Source organism: Mugil cephalus, chromosome 4 (genome assembly GCF_022458985.1).
Source record: "Mugil cephalus isolate CIBA_MC_2020 chromosome 4, CIBA_Mcephalus_1.1, whole genome shotgun sequence".
NCBI lineage: Eukaryota > Metazoa > Chordata > Actinopteri > Mugiliformes > Mugilidae > Mugil > Mugil cephalus.
In genome coordinates this window covers 10,488,275-10,504,719 of record NC_061773.1, presented here as the reverse complement: position 1 = coordinate 10,504,719, position 16,445 = coordinate 10,488,275, and the positions used below count along the sequence as shown (strand labels likewise).

Below are 16,445 nucleotides of genomic sequence, written 5' to 3'. Positions count from 1 at the left end.
AAAGTTTCCCAGCAGAACACTGGACTGTTACAACATGGTCAATATTATTTACTTCTCCTGTCAGTGGTTTTAATGTTATGGCTGATCGGTGTATGCTCCACAAGATGAATACAAAAAATGATTTACTTATTTTTTTTGAGTAAGGGTTGCATTTGATAAGAAGTGCAAAAAAGCAAAAAGGCTGTAATGTTGAATTCTTTACAGGTCTGAAGTGATATCAACACACATAAACTTGTCATTCCTTGGCCAGACTTGTCGCCAAATGTGACTGAAATCTGTCGTGTGGTTCATGAGATACCGTACGAGAGGCAGACAAACAGAGATGATAACATAACCCCTTGGCAGATGCAAAGAAAAATATGCTGAATTAAAGTGGCAACCGTTTTCCATAAAACACTCTGTAACCTAAATGTTTCCTTCATCTGTTTGTAAGTGGGGGCGCAATTTTTCAGAGCCAATTTAGAATCATTCCACCCTTGGTCACTCTTGCTGCAGATGGATTCCCTTGTGTAACATCTGGTGGTCTCTAGGCAGTGTGCATCCCTCTATTCACTCTCTTGCTCATAAGCTGGTGTAAAATTGCCCCTTTGAATTTTCTCCACAGTGGATTCCTCATTCAGCGAGGCAGCCGCTCCCCTCTGCACAGTCAAAATCTTTCTTTATTTTGTGTAATATGCTAAACACTGCCACATAAGTTCTCACTCTGTTTCTTTAGGCTGATGAATGTGACAGAATGGCTGTGAATTCCCCAGCTCCCAATGCTATGATGTGCACCAGTCTCTGAGATTACGAGACATATGGAGGCATGTGCGCACACAGGCGTGAGCAAATGAACTCGGAAAGACTAACACTCTCTGTTGCAGATATAGCTCACAGAGTGGGTGTAATAAACACAAGAATGCGAGAAACCAATACAGACGTGGACACATTTATACACATAAATATCCACGCAGTTTACAAACCATTGTCCAAATTTTACCCAAAGGAATTTGAAAAAGCCTAAACCTCTCAACTCAGGCATGAGACTTAACAGTAATATTTTCATTTTAGGAAGTTAAGAAGTTAATCTTTGCAGCTACTCATGAGAGAAAAGGACAATGAACATTCGGCCTCAAAAGCACCATTGAACCTTATAAGCTTTATCAAACATTTTACAATGAGACGGGAAAACAAGGAAGGTTACTTGCCAAAAAAAAAGCAAAAAAAAAAAAAGTTGCAAAATCTTAGCTCTATCGCAGATCTTAGTGGTCAGATGACTGGTCAGAACTTTCATGATGTTTTTTGAAAATATGTTTAGCTCAGAAATATGTCTGTACCATAGACCATATAAAGATGGACAGTAGAGCAGCCAAAGGGCTTCCCATAACCCTTGGGAAAATAGAGTAAGTTCGGTCAGTTCCCAATGCAAGGAAATGGGGACGCACTGTACATGTTTATATACAGTCTGTACAGGAGCAAAAACACTGTTGTAGATATATTTTATGTTATATTAAACTTTACTGATATAGATTTGGGCACAACCTGCCAGCATTGACCTCAGCTATTATAGATGGGTTCAAATTTTTTTGATAAGTCATATGCACACTCCATTGTCACCTTTCTCTAGCTGTTGAAATTTGCCCTAGTACAAATGTTACAGGTAGGACTATAGGCCAGGAAGTGTATTATATAGCTCTTTTTGCAGATGATGTAATTTTGTTTCTAAGATTCAGTATAAATGAGTCCTTCCTGCTCCTAAACACGCACACAAAAGAAACTAAAAACATTAATATATCACAATTAAAGACAGCAGGCTCCTTTGCATACTTGGAAATAAGAACACTGTCTTGCATTAGTTGAGATAAATTATGGCCCTCTGAACGCCTCTGTTTCTGTCTCCCCAGACAGATGGAACTCCTGGCCAGTATCACTGGTCAGTAGAATCAATATTGCCTAAGGTTTTATACTTCAGCACATCCCACTGCCACCTCCTCCCAACCTGTTCTCAAATATGAAAATGCCGTAGTCGGGTTTTGTGTAATAATAGACGCCCAAGGCTACGCTTGTCCTGTATTTGTCTTTTGAGAAAGGACACTGAAATGTCCTGATCTGCTCTGGTATTAGAAACACAAAGAACACTGATAAATTATGCTGCCCTTCTCTCAGTTCTTACACTCACCAAAAGTCAAATTACTGAAAAAATGCACAAAAATCCCAAAGCCAAAAATATGATCTTAGTTTGGTAGCAAGTTTTCTAAGTATCAATCTACCAGAAAAAGAAGATATGGGTTAGGGCTGCACGATTCTGAAAAAAATGTGAATCACAATTTTTTGCATAGAATTGAGATCACAATTCTTTTTTTTCTTTTTCTTTTTACAAAATGTTTATTGCACTGATGAACTTTAACTCTGTGGGTGACTCTCGCCACTACCACTTGGGGTTTCTGCACCATCCATTTAACTCTCTTTACCGCTGACTTCTCTCTGCTTCTCTCCCTGACTGTTTCCACACACTCAACTGCAGACGGGCTTCCTCCACTGACAGAATCACGTGTTGTAAAGGCGCTTTATCACAGGTCATAGGAGGAGTCTGCGGCAGTGCTGCCTTTAGGGGCGCTTGAAAAAATTCATCAAGAAATGGGAGCATTTGTTTGTGATGCTGCTCGTGAAATAAAATGCTAAAGAATGGTTGTGTTTCGAAATGAGATCACGTGTATGTGTTAACCGTTTTTTCTGAAGGGTTTTCTTCACAGTGGAAAGGGTCGATCATCCACCACTATTGTCTTCCGTGAACGTCAAGGCCTTTTTGAGTTCCTGAGGGCAACAGCGTGTTTTTCTTCTCCCAGAGCTGATAATTTGACCCCTCCTAACATTTCCATGATCCCTCTGATGGATTTTCTCTTTTTGTTTAACCTAAGGATAGTCTCTTGTACTTTCATGAGATGTCCTTGAATGCATGTTGTGGGTTCACAGCAACAGCTACTAAGTGCAAGTGCCACACCTGGAATCAACTTCAGATCTTTTACTTGCTTAAATGCTGAAGGATAATGAGGGAAGAGCCTGTGCAGCCCATGAAACAATTTGTTTGTGAATTTTATCAAATTACAGCTGAAAGTCTGCACTTTAAGCCCATATTAATTATACAACTCTATCTTGAACATGCTTTGATAAACAGCTAACATAACAAAACTTGCATCACAGTCCAAATATATATGGACCCAAGTGTATTTAATACAGTATTTTACAGTGTAAACAGTGTTGTGGAGACACAAGGGAGACCTATACAATAGGCAAGTGGTCATATTGTTGTGACTGATAGGGGTATATTTATGACAGAAGTAAAAACAAAAAAAAAACTACTGGCCACATGGAGAGATCTACCGCAAACGGCAGTGTAAATGTGACCACAAAGGCCATTGTTACAGGTTAGTGTCATCAAAGCATGAGCGCATGTGTGCGCAGAGCCCAGTGTTGTTCGAGGTACCAGTTTCTCTGTGTGAGCAGTAAGTCTGTTTTTGATCACTGCTGAAGGATTTAAAGCTAGTAATACCGTACCCTGGCACTGTACCAGTGACATACTTTTGCCTCTTTGAACTGCAGATCCTCTGTTGGCTAAAAGAAAAACACAATAATTCACATGTAACATACTCTATTTTGTATTTCTGGTGGCGCAGCTTCGAGGTACACTGTGCTTTTTTTTTAATATATAGCAAGTTCTGTTGCTGAACCTTATATATGTATATATATATATATATATATATATATACACACTAAATGCACTTTTCTCTTGTAGCAGCAGTTTTGTACCAAGCATTAAATGAGAGTCTAGCTTGGTACTGTTCCCTTGGCATAAAAGGGAAACCAGGTGAAGTATTTAATCTGGTTCTGTGCAATCACTGCTTGGTAATGTGGTCATGCTTTCATTGTTTCAGTTTTGTTCTGTCTGACATTTTGATCTATGACCAGCCTCATACACATGGGAGCTGCTTGAGACTGACGCACTGTTGTTATGGAGAGGAAGCCAGTGACAAACATGAATCAGAATGGAACAGCGTTTGATTAAGGTGTGAAACAGTGCTTCACATTTCAGTGAAAGTATATATTCATTACCTTATCCAAATATAAGTTTCTAAACTGTTTTTTTTGTTGTTGTTTTTTTTGTTTAACCAGCGAAAGTTTGATAAATGCTGCTGTGGCTGGAGCTCGAGCAGTGAGATGGCTTTTGAGATAGCGCTGACCTGTCATCCTTGTTTACAAATGCTGTTGCTGCGGCTGCTGACCCAGACCCAGAATTTCAAATTGATTTAAGCTGCGGATTATGTTTTCGGTTTTCAGGGCAGAAACTGCGTGCCCAGTGACTGCCCACATGCATCTTGGAAGTCATAGTTAAGTTCTAACCCCCATAATTTTAAGCACATAAGCATGCGCCCTCAGTGTTTTCATCATGTTAAATTATAGAGTAATTTCAGGCTACAGTTATAAATCTCTTGCCAAGATAAGGGAGTGAAAGGAAAAGCTGGACCATTTGTATGAAACGCACAACAATATTTTTTTCTTTTGTAATTTTAAAATAAGTTTTGATTTTCTCCACCACCCCTTTGCATTTCTCTACATTATATAAATGGTTAGATTTGGCTTCTAGACAATTACATGCTCACAAGCTTAGTTTGAAAGGCAGCAATTTACTCATAATAGAAGAAATTTCATCAGCTCAGCGTCAATATGTCCCATCAACATCCCTGAGCTCTCACAAAGTGTCCTTGAGTCTGACACTGACCCTTTATGAGCTCACTCATCACCCTGCGCGGCAGCCTGTCATTGAAATGTTAATGTGAATGTCAAGTGTGAGTATCAAATGCCCCTGGTGGGACGACTGCTGCGTTAAATGACAACCAAAAAGCATCATATAATAACTCTAACACACCAGATGACAGGCCACGCCACTGCTCAAACTACAGCAGCAGGATCAAACATAGCTGCTGGAACAACAATGTATGCAGTCACTTATATTTGGATAAAGTATTGAATATCATCTTACAGTTCTTTCTCTGGGGCATAAATCACCTTTCTACAGCTACAAATTCTATGGACATCACCTTAATGAGTTAAGGCCAGCTCAGGGAACATGATTCACTGTGACATTGGGACTATTTCCTGCAGGACATCTACAGGCTATTTTGAATTCATTCAGGATATCTATGGGCTATGGAGCACTGCGCACAAACACATACGCACAAACACACATTCACGACAGCAGCGGCAAAGCATCACCCCCGGATGTATCAGATTATAGCATGCAGTACATTCAATTACATCTGATGGCAGATGGTGTAAACAAAATGAAACACACATAATCTTGAAGATTGGATCCTTCAGTTAGATATTAACCGTGATATTCAAAGACCTGACACAGGACTAGATGTATTAAGAGAGCAGTCTGTGAGGGCTCTAGGGTGACTGACTCAGCAGTTTTTGTGGGCTAATCCAGAGCGCTGGGAATACATACTGTACACTGAAACATAAATAAAACTATTGAGAAAATCACACATGGAGAACCTCCCTCCTTCACACATAAAGTCACACACACACGCACACACATGCGCGGACATGAACACACCACAGTTTGACCATTTTGTTTTGGAATCTTGGGTGTCAAGAAATTTCTGTCTCAATCCTGTCGTGTAAATAGTTTTTTTTTTTTTTTTATCACACGAGAAAAACGGTAAAGAAAGGCCTTGGGCTGTAATGGAGCACAGCAGAGCCAAAAATATGAAATACAGCAACACGTTGCAATGTTGTCAGCTGTCAACTGCTGAAAACATGCTGAAAATAAAACAAAACACGATTGTCAAAAGGGCTTAAATTTTTTAAACAGAGACTTAATAGAATGGACGACTTGTAGAAACGAAAATGCCTTGCCACAGCAATACGGCTGCTCTCATCAGCGAAATGGAAATCACCTGACCTCAAAACTGCAGCGACTACTACAGTGAATATTGTCTGACTGCCGGTGTTAAGCTCCTTGGAGCTGTTGATGCATCCTCACCTGTTTTGAAAAAATAATTGGACAAGCACCTTCCGCACATGCTAATGGCTGGCACTGCTGCTTTCCAGTCATAGACTAAAAACAAAATAGTCTATGACTGACCAAATAAATATGGACAACGCGCCCCAACTTCCTTGTATTTGTACAGCATCAGTATTATATTAACTACCTAAAACGAGAGAAGCTGGCCTTGAAAATATTATGTGTTTCAGTTTGGCACAAGTGCCATCCGCTAACATGGAGGGGGTGGAGCTTATGACCTATACTGCGGCCAGTCACCAGGGGGGGCTCTACTTGCTTAGGGTTCACTTTTGCAGAGCTGTCCATCTTTATACGGTCTATGTTTCCAGTGCATTCATAAGTTGTAAGCAATTTTTGAATGCACAGAGACCTATAAAATTAAACTAAATAGATTTCCATTATATTCTAGTTGGTTTGAACAACCTTTTGCACATAATACAGCTGTATTTCCAGTTACTGCATAACAAGCCAATAAAGCAAATCACACTTGTTTCTTTAATCACAGAAACATATTTTTATGATAAAATGTTTGACAGGTGAAGGATTTTTTCTGGGTTTTTCAGGGGGTTAGGAAGGGGATATTTAATTTCTTACTAGCTCACTCAATTATTTTATTAGGATTATAAGGTGTTGATGAATTGTAATGAAGCTGTTGGGTTGGCATACAGTCGTGTTTATTATTTATTCTGCATGAAACTTTATAAAGGTTAAAGGTTTCTCAATCCAGACCTCTGATTTCATGGCCAAATTCTGCATTTGAATGAAAGTTCCTTGTTGTTAACACTAACTGGGCAGCTCGACAACAAAATTATACAGCCTACATTTTTCCTCTTTTTTTTGTTTTTTTTTGTTTCCAAAACAGATGTGTAGGATTGTCTCTAGGCCAACGCATGCATGGCAGTAGATAGTAGCTGTGCAAATTAATAGTCTGCTGGTCAGTTTACAAATGGTCGCCTTAACACTTTTTAAAATGGTGAAAAAATGCGGGAGCTTAGCAGACCCTATTCTTTCAAAGCCCACGGCATATGCAAATAACATACTTACCATCCCTTAACCAGATGACCTTGCTGCCACGCTGTGCAAATGATGGCTCTCAGGTCCTTCAGGTTGTCTTTACGACGCCATCTAACATTCGCCTCTCTGTGTCTCCTCTTCAACGTCTGAAAAATAAAACACATACCCTGAAGTGAACTTCTTTGTTTTTCCCAGTTCAAATGAATAAATTCCCTAGTCAGATTTTTAATGGGGGTGTTAAAGGGCACGTGGGGAAGTGGAAACAAGGAGGAGGGAAAGGCAATTTGCTAATGGAACATAGAGAAAAATGGTGCGGACCCAGATGAAGAGGGATGGAAATAAGAGGTGAGGAAAATAAGCCTCGGTCTATCAGGAGAGAACGCGAGTGAGCAATGGGCGAGGCGCTAAAGTGGTTTTAAAAAACACCATCATTAACTGCCATCTTCAACTCAGGTGCAAGGTTAGTGAGCGAGGGCCGCTTCAGGATGGATAGGAGAGTGGAGGAGGAGGAGTTTACGATTTCATTTAATTACCTGCCTTACATCCGCAAACTACCTTCCTCCACCCTTTCCTCACCCACTGCCCCTTCTGCCTTACCTTGAGTGTAAAATGCCAAGGTCCCTTGAGATTGTGTCATAGCTATTTAATAATTATTTACTGTCCAACTTGAGTCCAATCACACGCACTCATGCTGGTATTAGAATAAGCTCTCCCCTCAGGCCCAGTTACCCTGCAACTATGTGCCCAGATTACAAGCCACAAACTCTGTCAGCAAGATGAAGCTCTGGGATTTAGGCCTCTTAATTCAGCGCAACATTATTTACAGTTTCCCCCAACGAGCACGAACGGAGGTAATTTGAACCGGTTAGATGTTTGCTTGGGTTGACGCGCGACCCGCTGTGGTCCGTGCCGTTTAAAGATTTTCTGATGCAGAACAGATGACGATCACATTGGGCTGACTGAGAGTTTCAAATATTACTCTCCAGAGTAGTTTATCAATTGCAACCGGTGACATTTTTATCTCGTCATTAAAGTTTAAGAGAGCCGCGAGGTTTCCCGTGTCACAATCGAAATGTCATGTATCGTCGTATTTTTTTTTTTCAAAATTTACAACTGAATATCTTAGTCACTGTAAATGGTAAATGTAATCACGGTGGCTCCACACAATATTATGCGCACCAGTAGAATGTGTTTTAAACCAAAATAGCCTGGCAAGGAATTCCAACTTTAAATAATGCTTGTTTAATGTCAGGACTAAGATATGCTGAGCCTGTAGTACTTCCTTGTTTGTTTGTTTTCTATTACTTTAGTTTATAGAGTTGTTGAATAAGATTATATTATATTCTACGGACCACACGTGTCTCTTGCTATGACAACGGAGCAGTGACCCAGTGCTATTGCCGTTTGGCATCACGCCCGGTTAACCACGTCATTCTAATTGACGTAAATTTGATCAAGTAGGTAAAAGGCCCTGATTGATACCGAAAGGTTTAACAGAAATGACACTCCTTCCATAATGTTGTGGGTGTAGTGAGCATGGTGGAATTTTTAACATCTGTGGGGTTAATACAAATTAAAATAAGATCTCAGACATCAGTTAAACCTCAGTCTGCCTGTCTACCTTTGCTGTACTCCTAAGCTTCTGGGCTCATTTTTACAATGAAAGCAGCTGATCAGTGCAAACCAGTCGCTGCACTAAATGTTTAAATGTGTTGATTGTGATGCGTCATCCAAAGGACAAACAGAAAACAAGAGGAATCTGTTGCAGATTATTGCTGAACGGTTTCACTGGGCCGTTGTGGAGATCGTGATGCTCAGAGCTTATCTTAATCAAACACCAACATGGCACAAATTCCTCTCTAGGCCTGAACTGGCTTTATTGTTTTGATTTGTTTTAATCTTTCTGCACTCCCCCTTGCCTCTTTTTTTTATTTTTTTTTTTTTGATCTCCTTTTCGGTTGCTGCTGTTATTATTTCAGATAGGATTTACGTGCATCGTAATGCTTTTCACTTCTCAAAAATTGATGTAAGGCAATATGATGAAGACACCTGGATCACGGTACAAGAGTTTGAAGAAATACAGCTGCAAAAAACACTGAAAATATTTCCAACATGACACTGCAAAGTGGGATTTTATCCAATTAATACAATGAAAACAGGAACAGAGGAGACCCCACATATGCATGAAAAATGGAAAACATGTGCTGTGTACACCCAGATAGATTATATATGGGAGGTGGACCCCCACATGCAACTAAGATGTGAAGATTTTCGTCCTTGTAGTGGATATTGTTACTTATTTATTTGTGTTTGTGAAACTGCGTAACACCTCAATGTCACTCTTCTACAAAGCTCCATCATATCTTTGCCTGTCATGTTGTTTATTGTTGATTGCCCCCACTCATCAATCATACACAATGAATCAGCAGAAGTGCTTGTCAGGTATGAGCCAAAAGATTCAGTGAGCGTTTGCTCTGCAAAAGTTACATTTACTGTGGAATAACAGTAAGAGGTACGCCACTGGATTTAATGTTCAAAGGTGCAGAAAGTGTGCCTCTGTCTATAAGAAAACAGTTTGGTGGCAAGTTCCCCTCAAATAGATTTGGAAGGAAAGATATTGCTTGGTGTTCTGTGCAAAGTTGCAGCAGCCGATGAAAGCATGTTGTCTAGGAGAAATTAATTTGGGTGAAATGGTCTCGAGTGTATTTTTACACAGCCTTATAAAAAAATCTTATACTGATTTACCAAATGGGATACTCTTTTAGTTATTTAGTCTATTCTTGACCCACCGACTTCACGTGAACACAATATCTAAAAGTGCAGATTGTGGTTTTCCAATATTAATATAAAAATCGCTTCTAAAAGAGGACGGCTCTTTTTGTCATCATACCGCCACCACCTCTTTTCCATTCACTGATGTGGGCCCCCTTGAGATCACAGGAGATGGTGGAGCAGCCATCTCATATCCCATGCAGCATTTCCAAGTCTCAGATGTGTATAGTTTTTTTTCTGAGCGCTGTGGCTCGGGGGATGCTTTACACCGATTCCCATGAGGCGGGAGTCTATTTATACAGGATCTTAAAACAGACTAGTCATATCCCTCCCACCGCCCGGCCCCACCCTAACAGCAGCGGCAGTAGCAGCTTTAGGTGACAATGTTGACACGCAGCCAGATGATTGCCCAATCTAATCTTTTAATCTCTGCGGTAACTTCATGTCTCCGGGTGAGTTGGGCCGAGCTAACGGTGGGGACGGCACATCTTCTGCAGAGATATGATACGTCCCCGAAAACAGACACTAACTCGCATGCACCCTCACACACACTGTCCCGCTTCACCCTACCCCCAGAGTAGTATGGCAAAGCCTCATGTATCTGTGGGTATTAACAGATCAGCGGCAAGCAGCAGCCACCCTGCTTTAAAGTCTCTTCTTGAGGTAGTGCTTCAGAAGCCTGCTGCAGAGGAGGATAAACGCACAGCAATCCCCCAGGCCCAGCGCCTCCTCAGCCCCACTCAGCTCTCTCTTTGCTGCCCCCTCCTTCTTCTCCATTCCTCGCTTATCCCCACTCTCCTTCCATCTCTCATTATTTCCATCCCCCTTCCTCTGCTCAGCATCTTGTGCCTTCTGTTACATTCTCCGTCCCCCTCCTACTCTTTGGTCCTCTATATAATTCACCTTCTCACGTCTCCTTATTTCCCCTCCCACGTTTTGCCCGTCCCTTTTTTTTCATCCTTTAACCTCTTTCTGGATCTTGCTCCAGACCTCCAGAAATGAGCAGCGGCCCACCACCAGGTCGAGTAAGAAAGTGATGGTTATGCACCGTAACCTCAGTTCTATGAAAGTCTCGGCTCTGTAATGGGAGTCTTACCACTTGCCAATTGTGTTAAGGCTCTCGCATGATACGGATTTGGTACAGTAGCAGAACCTTCTGAGACACACGTCCACCATCTGCTGCCACTCTTTGCCAGTCTCAAACATGTGTTGAACGAATTAAAAATGTAAACTCTTCGTTTGTGATATCTGCACTGTATAATAGACCCCTTCGTGGTATATGTCACAGTGCCATCACAGTGTTAGCTGGAGGCAAAACAGAGGGATTCTTGTTGCAAGTTAATGCTAATGCTAACTGCTAGCTAACGCAACATTAGTTGTATGTTTAAGGTGTGTCCAAGCATTTATTACTTCACCCTCGACAGTGGTTCCACTTACTTCTTGTAATATCTTTGTAGGAGAGGCTTCACCTGATAAAGACAGACTAAACTTCATTCTCTCTGTGTTCTGTCAATTCGTCCATCCAGTGAGTGAGAGTGTAGGGGTCGGTGAATATAGTCTCTGTCAGAGTCAACTTTTTAAAATAACACTCACGGTCTTGGGGACTGAGTGTAGTAGATATTCTCTAAAACAGGGGTCTTCAACGTTTTTCAGGCCAAGGACCCCAAGAACCCACCCACAGGGACCCCCTACCTACTATATATTTGGCCTAGTGCTATTTATAAATATACATTATTATCATCATTTTGCATTCTCTATTTAGCTATTGAAATAATACACAGGTTTAAATATTCTTTTTTTATATTTGTAACGTGTAAGAGTAGGGTGGCTGTGCAACTGGGGACAGTTGTGGGGAACAAGGGGAATGCAGGGAGTCAGTCTGTTTCAGTGCTGACTGAATGATAACCGCCTGAATGATAATCTTCTGCCTCCATTTATTCTTTGAGTAAAATATGTTGAATTCATGTTAATTTGTGTTTTTTTTTAAAAAAAATTCAATTTTGGGGGTAAAATAAAACAATATACTTAAAAATTGTCCAATCAACCAAAGATTTTGCAACCCCCCGGCCTTGCAGTACCTACGCGGACCCCTGTTAAAGACCTATGCTCTGAACTAATTCTCATTGTTTTTGACCAAACCACTCTGATTGGTTGGAGAGCTATCCAATTGTTTGTTTTTTTTCCTGTATCAGATGAAATGCACCATATAATGAAATGCAAATGTTACCAAACTCAAACCATGATCTCAACTGGGTTGAGGCCTGATGGACAGTGCAGTGGTTGTTTCCTCTCCAGTTCAAAACAACATTTAAACTGCTCAATCTTCAGCCTATAAACAAAATCATCATGCAGGACAGAGGGGGAGTGTTGGCTGCCAGGTACACCCTTCATAGAATCCGTCTTGGTCGCATTCCCATAATTCATCACTCTGCACTGAGAGGGATAATATCCACCGAATTGATTCCTGGCTCATCAAGGAATCTGGTTCCAAGGGCAATAGACAATACACATTCACTCTTTAGATAGATTGACAAACTAAACATAACTGGAGCCATTGTGACAAAATAATATTTTAATACTTTTTAATATTATTTTCATGTTTCATAGACATATCTCAATCTGAAATATGGTTTTCTGGAATACCAAAATCCGCCTAAATCCAGTGCTTCTTGTGGCAGCCAAGCTTTTAGGACATGTGCCAAAGCAAACTGTGCAGACCAAATGAATTGTCAAAGAAAAGTCAAGACAACACAGTCAAAGACACACTGACTATTCAGTTACTATTCATACAAAACACCAGCATTCTGTACATGGACAAATACTCATACATACATTTTATTTTGTGTGATGTCTAACTGTGTTCATTCATTGCATTTTGCCTTTTCCAGCTCAGAATTTGAAGGCAACTGCTTTGAATGGTAATGTGTAGGCTCACTGAACTTGACATAACGGTAAACTATGAAAAGATTACTTCCGGCTAAATTCAGTTATTTGCGCGCATAAATAATATTCATTGTCAATACATAGAAATACAGTTGAAAATGTTTCAGATTTTCTGTAGAACCTCGTGAGATCAAATATTTATTCAGGAAATTGACAGTTTTTACACCCTCTGTGTTATTTTATTGTCAGTCGGTCCCGGGGGCACTCTAAAGATTCTGCAATCCAAAGAAAAAAAAAAATAGTAGAGAAACTGCTGCAGTCAATATATTGCATTGACACCCTGCCACAGCATGGAGACAGAATGAGTTCATTACATGTAGTTTAAATAAGACAGAAAAAAAGGGGAGAAGAGAGTGCATTTCTTTTGGGGCAAACAAAAGCTGTAATATATTCATCTATTCATTGTGAAAGATTGTTCCGCTCTTCACAAGACAACAAAACGACGGTGCTTTAAATGAGCTTCGTGGAGGACTAAAAATGGCCGGAGGTCTGACTTGAAGCTGGTAATCTTTGCTAATGATTAGAAAGACGGAGATGGTTAAATAAAGTGACACGCAGACTTACAGGCAAACATCTCGCCACTCAAGTACACAAAAATGACAGATGAACATGAAGACAGACTGACAGGCGGGCCAGGGAGGGCTAAGTAGGCTGAATCCAAATTAAGCTGATCAGAGCTCACTGTGACTTAATCTAGTTATGTGGATAAAGGACTTCCCTATGGCTAAAAACACCAGCAAGTTATGACTCAGTGTGCGCGCGCGTGTGTGCGTGTAATGTTGAATATACGGAGCATGTGCAACTGTCAGTTTCCCCAGCGTGCATTGTTTCTATCTGTTTATCCATATTTAAATATACCCCGCATGCTCAAGAGCCTCGAAAGCTTTCTTAACAGCTAACAGTTGCAATCAGTGTTTTCTACTCACTCACACCATCAAAGAGAATCCGACTCCGAACAAGTGGCTGAAAAGAGACGGGGATGTATCAATTTCCAAGGCAGAACTTAGCTAATGACGGACAACCTATCAAATCTGACAACCCTGACGCGGCCTCCGCTGATGGAGTTTGTTCGTCATGCGTGTACGTGCGTGTTAAACGACAAAAAATGTGAGAGAAACTGTCAGCTAAAAGAACGCGAGAGCCGAGCGGAGGGAGCAACGTGGAAGCGAAAAAGTAGTGTGCATTTTTTTTTTTTTTGTGAAGACTATATCAACTAAATGGATCTGATTGGAAGCTTTATCAACTCACGAGGGTTCGTAAGAATCCCCTCTCATGTGCATACCACTTCAAAGAGCAGACAGAAAGCAAAACAAGCATCCAAGCCAATCAGCTACCTTTCCGTCCTCTCTCCCGTGCAGAAATCTTCACCAACAGACATCAAGGGTAAATGATTGCAGCGATGCTTATCAACCACCAGAAAGTCAGTAATACCAATGTGTTTTATGAAATTAGGTCTCAAACAAGAAAGAGAGTGAGAGGGGGAAAAAATCAAAAAATACAAACTCAATCAGTTCTGTGTACACAGCCTGCATATCAAAGAGAAGACGTGAAGGGGAGGGGTTGAAGCAGGAGGCCAAGAGATTTAAGTTTGAAATAAGCCTCAACTTCAAACAAGTCCTGATATTTATAAAATGTTTTCAAAATACTTCTAGCTAAAGCATGCATGCAATGAAATAGCATTATTTACTAGGGAAGAAAAGGAATGGGAGAGCTCTACCGTGAGTCAGAAATACAGAGAGAAGGGGCAATTTCCCGTGCATTTCTAAGTTAAGGCTCTCCTATGCAGAGCAGAGGAATAAAATATCGGTTGAGAAACATGACAGCATCCGGTGGAAGAATATGCCTTCAAGATAACACGATCAAGGAAAGGAAGAGGTCCTTTGGATTATTCTTATCTGTGCATGGAGGAGCCATGGTGAACTGAAGCCCTGGTAAATTGTTCCATCCTGTAGAGAACAGCGAGGCTTAAGACTGGAAGTGTTTGGTGATATTTAATTGTCTTGGATGAGGCGCATCTCGCTAGAGCTAGACTGTGAAGCCGTGGTTAATGTTCACATATTTCAGACACCTAATTAATTCACAAAAAGCAAAGACATTCAGCTTTAAATTTTTTGCTCAGTCAGTGAGTCTTAACACATAACGTCTTGGGTTAGAGCTGACATTCTGGTGAATTGCACATTGTTGTCTTTGTAGACTTTGTTTGTAAAGCCACTGTAAAGTCTCTCATTTGTGAAATAGAGAATATCAACCCTGAACGTTACATTAATATGAAATAGAATTCTAAATCAGTCTTAAATATTTGATATTTTGCTCCAAAATCCATATACGGTACAGTATGTCAGACCAAAATTTATACGTATCATCTCCCTACGATTTACCCCACAGTTACTTTGCTGTTGTTACTTTTTCAAAAGCACCCACTTTGAGTCTCTGCGTGCGAAGAAGCAAGTGTTACCCCGTCGCTCCCGTAGAAGACTTCATTAAAATGTTTCAGGCTGAAGGTGCGTCAGAAAATGGGAAGTCTAGAAAACCACCGCTGAACCAGTGTAGTCATAGACCCATATATCCTCCCCTTGAATCGTATCAGTTCTATCCGCTTCACAGTGTGAGCACAAGTCAAACACATAACAATGAGAGTCAGATGTGCAAGACAACAAATGAGTGTCGCTTTCCATAATTGGACAGACTTTACATATTACATTACATATAAAGACAATAATAATTCCACTTGCATCTCCTTTATATTCTCAGGCTCTCTGGTTACACAGTTGTCAGCAGGATATTGTGTTGAAAAATGTAAGTCTCAGCATGGACACAAACAATCGTGCTGTGCCGGGGGTTTATTTGTTTTGCCGGTTTTTGGAGAGCCGCGTTGTCAGTCTCAAAAGTAAAACGGAAAATCAACAAAGAGAGTCAGAAAGAGGGGCGCACGTCCAGATAGAGTTGTCTGTATGCACGTTTCTCCTTTATGCATTAAAGTAGAATTCTGTGTTGCCGATGGTAACTAACAGAAGCTGTGTTTTTTTTTTCTTTCTTTCTTCTAAATATTCCAGTTGGGAGGGGGGTCACAAGAGCTCCAGTTTCTGATCAAGCTGACAGAACAAAGTAAATTACTACAATCACTACTTCTGGTAAGACAACTGACTGGTGACTCATGGTTGGGGGGTCGTGGTGGGTGGGGGGGGGGCGGGGGGGGGGTCACAGTACAAGGTTGGACTGAATGTCTGACTCAAGCTCTATTAAATCTTGCATTGTCTCCTTGTTCGTTCTCTAGTCATTTACTGCCTTTCACCAGAGTCTCTTTGTTAACTCGGCCCATTACTTTAAACGTGTATCTGCCCCTAAATAACCTGCAGTAATTGTGCCAAGGCTATTATAAATAACTAAAGTAAACTAAAAAGTCAAACTATGTGAAGAAGAAATGAAAATAGGTTTCAAACTAACTGGAATAACAACGGCTGGTCTCCTGTCTAGTTTTAACATTTTGGGTTGAATTAATATGGAGACAGGATGTGTACATGATTATCTTCAATCTGACAAAAGAACTTGACAAATACCTTGCAGATTATAACAAAAACAAATATTTAAGATTTGGGTGTATTTAAACTAAAAGCAGACACAATCTGAATAACAAGGCTCAGACGCTCAAAACTACCAGCAGCCGTGGCTG

The 16,445-nt window shown here is 40.6% G+C and overlaps 1 protein-coding gene across 2 annotated transcripts in view; it reads right to left on the bottom strand.

Moving 5' to 3' along the window:
• The window catches only part of LOC125007280 (cadherin-22-like), a 150,381-nt gene that overhangs the window by 102,289 nt on the left and 31,647 nt on the right, over window positions 1–16,445 (bottom strand). For both annotated transcript variants that reach the window (XM_047583997.1, XM_047583998.1), the window contains exon 2: window positions 7,091–7,206. The gene's annotated coding sequence lies outside the window, so the exon portion shown is untranslated. The remainder of the gene's footprint in view (window positions 1–7,090; window positions 7,207–16,445) is intronic.